Source organism: Triticum aestivum, chromosome 2A (assembly GCF_018294505.1).
Source record: "Triticum aestivum cultivar Chinese Spring chromosome 2A, IWGSC CS RefSeq v2.1, whole genome shotgun sequence".
In the NCBI taxonomy this organism is placed as follows: domain Eukaryota; kingdom Viridiplantae; phylum Streptophyta; class Magnoliopsida; order Poales; family Poaceae; genus Triticum; species Triticum aestivum.
The window spans coordinates 777,116,136-777,125,430 of NC_057797.1; positions in this window are offsets into that span (position 1 = coordinate 777,116,136).

Below are 9,295 nucleotides of genomic sequence, written 5' to 3' on the forward strand. Positions count from 1 at the left end.
AGCACCTTTAGTACCGGTTAGTTATACAAACCGGGACTAGAGATGCACGTTTAGTCCCGGTTCGTATAACCAACCGGTACTAAAGGTCATCCTATATAAACCCCTTCGTCGATCCCGAGCGCTCTATTCTTCCCCTTTCCCCTCTCCTCTGTTTTCTTCCTCTTCCTCTTGAGCCACACTCCATTTTTGCCAAAATTTGTGAAGATTTGAAGGCACCCCAACGAGAGAAGGAGTCGAGCTCGAGCTCGAGCCAAGCAGCTGCCAAAAAAAGTGGGAAAACCGTTCCCCAGCTGGGAGAACAGGCGGTGCAATCGATCCCCCGACTCATTATACCAACACATGCGAGTACCGGCGCGGATCGGCTGGTAATAACCGACGAGCATAGAAAGCAGGCTGAAGAGCTCGATATCACTGTTGGTCAACTCCTAGAGCTCGAGCCCATGGATACGATTAGAGAGGAGTACATAAAACGGAAATATGTCCGCGGCGAACCTTTGGTCAAGCCTGAGAAGGTCAAGAAGCTCTCAACGAGAATGTATGAATTGCATCAATGGTACATGGAAATTACCAAGAGTACCAATCGAGAGTCCCTCATGGTGAAAGTCAAGGAAGAGCATTACTTTCATGAGACAACTCTGTCTGTTGAGTATATAGAATTGTTTCAGTTATTCAATCAAGACGCACTCGACAAATCGTTGCTATTGTCTGTAAGTGATTTCTTTCTGTAATTTAAGTCTCAAGCTAGTTGTAGTGCTCTGGTTTATCATTATCCTCACTATATTCTTTTCTATGATATTATGCAGGATGAAGATGTATGAAATGAAAAAAGCTGGACGCTATGGCATTGGGTTCATTGACCCAAATACCATTAATGAAGAGACATGGACATATGAATGACATCGACAAGAAGTAGAGAAAAACATGCTAGAGTTCTTGAAGCGCCTCAATAGCAATCGAGATATACTACTTCCTTACAACTTCCAGTGAGTCACATTGTCTTGTACTACAAATTCTGTTTTTGCTTACTAGCTAGATGTTAATAAGTGTATAGGGTTTAGGATAGTTGATGAGTGTTATGCACATGTCCGCTTAATTTATACATGCAAACATATGCGCATGCAGATACCACTGGATCTTGTTAGTCATTCAAGTTGAAGAAGGAACAATTGAAGTACTGGACTCACTACTTAAATAACCTAGAGACTACTCAATCCTGAAAGGGATAGTCAACAGGTAATTCCAATCATTATTGAACTATATGTCGGCCTCTTTTTAGTTCATCATTTCTTGATATCAACTAATTAATAACTTCTTTATTCATTTTCTTTGCCGGTGGGCAGGGCTTGGAAAAGTTCATCAAAACGTTCCAGGCGAATGGAAACAAAATCTGTATTGGTTTCGACCCAAGGTAAGTAATTAAGTAGTACTAGCTAGCTATCATCTCTTTAATTCTAGTTTCAATACCATTAATTATCATGATTGATTAATTATTATCTGATTGAATTATATTATCGTAAAGGTCATGAAGCAGATGGGCATACTACATTTGCGAGAACATTCGCATGATGGCGTTCGAAAGGACCAAAGATGCTAGACAGCTATGGGTACGTTTGCGAGAACACTATTCACAATTTTTACATCATTATCGATATCTAATCACACAACGACTAATACATGCATATTGATCTCATTCTTAAAAGTTCAATGAGGTGCAGGATAAGCTCCTATCAATGGATCGCGTACGAGCAATTGAAGAGGAAAATAGCAGGATTTTTGCTCGACCAGGTCATTGATTCCAAAGGAGAATAACATTAACCGCTACCGCGGTAATGCCTCCATGTAGGAGAAATTGTATATACCAAATCATATATATACATGTGTATGTGTGAATGGTGGTGCGAGACATTCAATGATTATATATATATATATAATCGGTTCTACGAAAAATTCTATTTATATATATGCATAACGTGTATAATATGTAGTATCGTAAAATACCAGCAAATGAAAAAAAATTAAATGGAAAACACAAAATCTATACCTACTATTAAAAGGAGGTAATATTCTTGGTTTGGTCCGTCAACATATTTTTAAGATTTTTTTTCGTATGTCACAGATATTTTCTTCTATCCCAGATGGTACTAAATTTTTATGCATACATAAATAAATTAATTATTCATCCGGAATTTCGTATGTGGGCTGCAGGGTATGGATAAAGCTTTGTCAAAGGCGGCATGCTAGATGGAGCGGTGGCTGTTACGTGGCAGCCGCATGACCCACCGACGTTTGGCTGTTTTATGGCCAAATTTTTTTACTGCAGATTTTCAATAATTTTCTAACGGAAAAAAGGAAGCACGATGCGTGTAGGTGCGTGGTCTCTAAAGATTTTGCAAATTCGGTACTTCAAACGCCCGCGGACGCGACCGGACGTATCCGCAGACAGTGATCGGTCACGTCTCAAATTAGGCACTCTGCATCCAAATCTCTTATATTTCAATTCCTAAATCCATACAAAGCATGCAAAAAAAAAAACCTACGTACTACATACTACGTAGTACCCTACCTAATCTTCATCGTCGGAGAGCTGCACGATGACGATGCCGGGCACAGGCTGGACGGGCAGGTAGGAGGGCTCTGTCTCATCCTCCTCCTGCTCGACCTCATCCATGTAGGCGAGCATCTACGCCTCCTCCGCGGCCTCCATCTCCTGCCGGCAACGGCATCTAACCTCCGTAGTCAACTCCGAGCGAAGGGAATCGAGGATGGCCTGCTGCTCCACTTATAGATCCACGTCGCCAGCGTCCCCGACATCCGCCTCCTCCTCGAACTCCTCCAGATTGAGTCCATCCGGAGGTACCCCACGGCGATCCGGGCTTCGCGCCTTGCTCGATCTGCTCAAGGACCTCGAGCTGGCGCTCCGGCGTTAGAAATGGGTGGCTCCTCTCCCGGCGGCGGGGGGGGGGGGGGGGGGTGGCGAAGTGGAAAGTCGCCGCGGGGCGGACATGCGGAGGAAAATGTGAATTTTAGGGTTTTGGTGCCGCGGATCGACTTATATAGCCGAGCTAGGCACTACGCTGCCCGACGGAGCGGCATCATGCGGCGACTTCGGTCCAACGGAGGAGACGAGCTTCAGACCGCCAGGTTTCCGGGTGTTTCCGCGTGGGACCGCACCATCAGTCCGACGTGGCGGACGTGCCCGGGCGTGCCTGGGCGCTGCAATATTCGACTCATATTTGGGCTGGATATGAGGGGTGCCTGTCAGCCCGTGCGTTTGAGGGCCGTTTGAGGCGCTCGTCTGGGTCAAAATTTCGCAACCTGTCAGTGACCGAGCGGCCCGCCCAGGCATATGAGTCGAATTTGAGAGGTCCGATTGTAGATGTTCTAATTAAGCAAAATTTTAAAGTTTTAAACTGCACAATTGGATCTGGATTGTGATGTTAGTGATCAATGTGCAAGCATCGTACTTGATGGAGGTTAAGCACGATATGCATTTTATCTGGACCCGCCATGAGCCTCTCTATCCAAGTGATGTACGGATGTAGTCATACCACGTTGGTGAACAATAAAATGGATACATCATTTTTTTCTGTTGTAGTGGATGTGCCTCAGCCTGACTCACTCCAATTTAGAAAGACTATGGGCTGTGCATGGTAGATTGTGTACTATACATGAAAGCGCATTAGAGTATTTAACATGAATTTCGTGGAATATGAACTCCATCATTTTTCTAAAACATATACGCCGAGCACATCATTGATTTATAAACTGAGGATGTATAACATAAATGCTTCTTACCTCCGATGCTTGAGATAGAATGCACATGACAAAGTATATACCATAATTGTGGAGTATAATGCATATTGTCCGCCCTTTTCGGTTTGTTGGGCTTATCTCACTATTTTTTTTTGTTTGTTAGTCCTATTTTCATTTCTCTTCCCCACCTATTTAGATTTTGAGCTCCATAAATTTGTTGCATGCAAAGGTTCAAAGGAAATTCACCAATACATGTAACCATTTCTACTTAATTGGTGGTCATGCATGCATGCATTGCATTTAATGAAGATTAAATCATAATATTTAGTTCTAGCTCGCCATGTGCCTTCCTACTTTTGCGGATGTTGTCATGCCAAGATCCGGCTTGCCTGCTTCCTCTTCATGCTTCCATCCGTGCTCCCACTTCATTCTACGGCTGTTCTTTTCCCTTTTTCTTTTCTAATCTAATCATCTTTCCCCCTGATTTTCAAGGGGCAGGGCAGGGCCTTATTTTCTTCCAATCAAATCAAGCCACGTATGCGGGAGCACGGATAGGAGAATGGGAGGGAGCAGGCAAGTCTCGTCCGTCATGCCATGCCTGATGCACACATTAAAGGATAAATGGTTTTCTCCTGTTGCAATGCATGTACATATGTGCTATTTATTTCTTATTGAGCTTGGCATGTGCCTCCCTACTTTTGAGGGTGTTGTCATGCCACACTGATGCATACATTAGTGGTCACATCAAAAACATTCTCACGTTGCAACGCACGGGCATATGTGCTAGTTAAAGGAAAAAGGAATCATAAACCCAAAAACCCCCAAACCTTTTAGTACGTGTTGGTTTTACAAACCGGTATTAAAGGTCTCCCCGCCCCCGGTGCTGGCTCGCGCCACATGGTGGCCCTTTAGTGGCGGTTCGTGTTGAACCTGTACTAAAGGAGGGGGGACCTTTAGTCCCCACCCTTTAGTGCCGGTTACAGAACCGACACTAAAGGCCCTTACGAACCGGTGATAAAGCCCGGTTCTGCACTAGTGGGTTGAGAGTGTTGTTGTGAATGTGCCGAACGAATTTCTTATCCCAGTAAAGCACGTCCTAGCCGCAGGATAAAGCACAATCGAATGGTGATGCACGCGACCGATGGAGCATTCTGTTTGAGCCGACTGTTTTGAATCGTTTCCCTTTTCTTTGTACCATTAATTGTATCATGAAAAAAAAACAGATTTCATGACTCTGTCATCCCCCTTCTCCTTGTACTTCCGGTTACCTAGCATCCCCTCTCCTATCAATTTGACACGGATCGGACACCATCACCTTGTCCAACATCAAATTTAGGGCGCTACCTCACCCTTACTTGGAATGAGTTTAAGCCCGACAAGGTGCTCATTGCCCTCTAGGAACCACATGCAAGCTCAATGCCGATGACCCCACACATCTTCCTTCGGCCACTTGTACCTTCCTTCTATTGCCCCAACCCTCGTTGAACACACGCCACATGAGCCCATATTCTAGGTTAGTAGATTATTTGTTTGAGTTTCTCCTAAAGGGTGGAAGTAACCAAATTTACGGAAAAAACAAACATCAAAATAACGACTACCAAGAAAATATGCGATGAGCAAGAAAGAGAATGTGATTATATCATAGGATGCGGCCGTATAATGGGAACGAAGAAATAATATCCTTATGCATTATTCTTTTTACAATTCTTTTATGCCTAGAAAAGACGATAATTCCAGGCTCCGTTACTGAAATAGTACCACATAGCACTATATGAGTTCATCATTACCTTATTTTGTAGTTTGTACTGCCTACCTTCTAACTGTCCTTAATAGGTTTATGAAAGCTTCAAAAGGAAGGAAACCGAAGCTTTGCAGTGCATCATCACTCTCAACTGATTCACTGCATACATACTGATAATATATACACATACAAGATCAGATGAGCTGCCAATGAACAGATTAATACGTCTCCCACACGATTTTTGTTTTGATAAATAGAAACAGATAATTACAATAATTTCATCAATGAGAAATCAGTTCACTACTACCCTGGTTAAGTAGTTCAGAAAGCTTCAAAGAGAGAAAAGGAAATATCGATGGATTGGCACACCGGCACTGAGCTGATCCATCAATCATCGACTTGTATGTATAGAAGCGCCACCAGCCCTAGCACTGTTATTCATAAGAAAAAGGTGAGAATATAACAAAACTTGTCTCTGTGAAGTGTTGTTTCACAAACATCCTCTTCTGATTGATGTCGTCGTTATTAACCTTGGTATGATCAGGCCCACTGAACGACTGGATTTCATTGGTAAATGTTGGCATATGACCATGGATTTACTACCATACCCTCAAGCACAGTTGCATTCCCAAGGATTTACGGATGCATTCTTGGCTCCAGTATATCCTCTACTGCTACGTTGGTCCATCTAGGTAGACTGATTGATAGATGTATTTGCAAGTCAGGAGTCCGCTTTACCTCTCAATTTATACTATTGTTTTGCTGCAACATGTTGCAACTATCAAAAGATGCACATCCTTTCCAGATAACTCATCATGGAGGTTTAAAAAATATTTATTAATAATAGGGGAATAATCATGAAACCAACATAATTCTGAACAAGAGCATCCAAGAAAAAGGTCAAATGTGGTATGTTGACCTTGATCTTGATCTTGAAACCTATCAACTACTTTTGTGCACTTGACCTTGATCCATCCGAAGCCCTTATGGAGAGAGAGTTCTTGACCTTGTCATTCATATATTGCAGTTGGTCGTCCACACACTAACTCTTAATCAATGAGCCATTGAAGCACGAGTGGCTATGGAACCTAGCAAGGAAGAAGAAGATTAAGGCATTGAGAGGGAGCAGGGACATGGGAAAGGTAATCCCGTTGGGTGTAAATAATTTATTTCAAGACTACTAATAGGCATCAATAAACTCTTATACTATCAAGAAAATAAACGACTAGCATAAATGTTCACACGGGGCTCATGTTTACTCTTTTCCTTGAGAACCTTTGCTTCTTTCTCCACAACTGAAATATTGCAAGACTATCTGACCCATCTCAGGTTCCCTCATTTCAAACTGGAAAACATAGACGTGAAAAGTTAAATTAAGGCATTGTGCAAGCATCGGTCAAGTAAATAATAGATATACAGAATGAAAAAACCACATACGGAAAGTTCTCAATGTGATCGTCACAAAGAAGTTCACCCAGATTTTCAGCACTATCAATAACCAACAGGAGTCCAGGAGTCGCGGGAAGCGAGTGAACGAGTGCTCAAAAGCAGAAGGCAAGAGAACTAGAGAAGAGAGCGTGGGAAAACATGGCGTACACAGGTAACAAAGCCAAGAGTAGTTGTTCCCTTGTTTTCATGCATGGAATCACCATCCTCTGGCAATATGTTAAGGGGACCATAGCCCCCCCCCCCCCCCCCCCACACACACACACAAAAAGCCTAATTTTTTTTGTTGAACAAGGAAAGGTACCAATTTCATTCAGCTCAAATGTGAAGTACAACAGGTATTACAATGGCCTAAATAAGCAAGTAAGAAGAGAAGAGCACAACCAATGCCTATGAGCTGAAGAAAGAGTAGTAGAGACATGTTATACAGAGCAACAACCTGGTGAGCTACAAGACCTTAAAAAACCTTTGAAACTAATACATGAACAACAAACAACAAGCTGTAATTGGAAAGAGATGGAGAAGAAGCTTGCAAAGTTGAATTACCCACATCCCAAACTGAAGATGTTGCCGCTGCCATTGGAAGCAACAACTGGCTGCTCCATGCTCCTCCCTGAGAAACCAAATTAGGAAAGACTTGCCAGACCAAATAGCAAGAACAAGAAGAAGCAAAAACTTGCGGCCCATCATGTTGAAATATGGCGTGGGCTTTAGGCCCATCCAACAATTTCAGAAAATCTCTAAGGGCCCATGTGGGTTATGTGGCACTTGGTGTAGTGGGAAGTTTAGTCCCACCCTGCTAGTGGAGAAGGAGTTGGACCTCTTTATAAGGGTTTCTTTTCTACATGCTATTGGAGCTTGAGAATAGAAGAGGCCCATGCGCGCTCCTCCTCCGCCGCCACGCCACGCCTCGTTGCGGGAATGAGCCGAGCCGAGCTCGGGTCGAGCCCACGTCTCTCCATGCTGCTGCGCCTATATAAGTGTGTGGTGTCTCCTAACTCTAGCCGCCACGAACTGATCACATCTGCTCCACGCGCACGCCCACCGTCGTTCCTTTGCTGCTGCTGCCACCAGTGACTCCATCCCGTACACGGTCAACGGGAGAGCAGGCCTCCTAAACCTCGCCTCTGATCCATTACTTCCTCCATGTCCGCATAGTCTTCGTCATCACCATCATGTCCACCACCGCTGAGAAAGTTGAAGCCGACAAGAAGGCTGCTGAGTATGCCGCGGCGGCTTCTGCCTGACCCATCGGAGGGTATAACTCACTTATCCCGCTCCTTTATATTACTGTCTTTGCCATACTAGCGTTATGCGTAGATGTATCTACTGTTACCGTAGTATGTGCTTTTGTGATCCAATATCAGCATGTTGTTAATTCTATCAGTGCCATGCTAGTTATATATTCTTGGATTAAATTAGTTAAAAAATTTCCTATTTACTCAGTACATCATAGTATTTAGGGGGAGGTTTAGTATGATTGGAAGGGGTGCGTATGATTTTTCTAGGAAATTTATTGGTATAGCATTTTGGATAACCTTGGGCAGTGAGTGGCGTGTGTGTGCTCGAGGTCACGAGGTTTATGATATTTATGTCATTTGAGAAACATATTTTAAACAAAATTCCATTGGTCCAGTTCTGTCCAGTTTGCAATATTTATCACCAAAGCAAAGAACACCAACTGTGGAACGTAATCTTTTTTCAAGATAAGTGGCGTGTGTGTGCTCGAGGTCACGAGGTTTATGATATTTATGTCATTTGAGAAACATATTTTAAACAAAATTCCATTGGTCCAGTTCTGTCCAGTTTGCAATATTTATCACCAAAGCAAAGAACACCAACTGTGGAACATAATCTTTTTTCAAGATTAGCGCTACGTTATTTTTTTTTTGGTCTAACTTCCTTTCGATTTTATTTTCATCCATGGAAATAGTCTGTTATATTACGATGTATTGTAGCAGGCAAATAGCTTCAGACTTCACTTTAACCAAACCGCCACTAGAACCAACTAGCAGGAGCTGGCATACATAGGAGCAGCCACCGTAGGAAAACCAGGGGAAATTAAATTCGGAGCACATGCTTTCACATGCTTTATTTACTGTTCATTCTGGAGCACATGCTCTCGAGAGCTAAAACAAGCCTTCCAAAAACGTCCTGGAGTTCTATGGAGAAAACTATAGCGGATGAGAGAGACCCCTGGTTTTTGGAAGGGTCGTTTTAGCTCTCGAGAGCACATGCTCCAGAATGAAACTAGGGCACCATGGCGATGCCCTAGGAGGCCTAGCACTATGGAGGAGGGGGAAGAGAAGATCATGACTTGCAAGGCGATTAAAAGAGCAAGCATCACCCAACCAG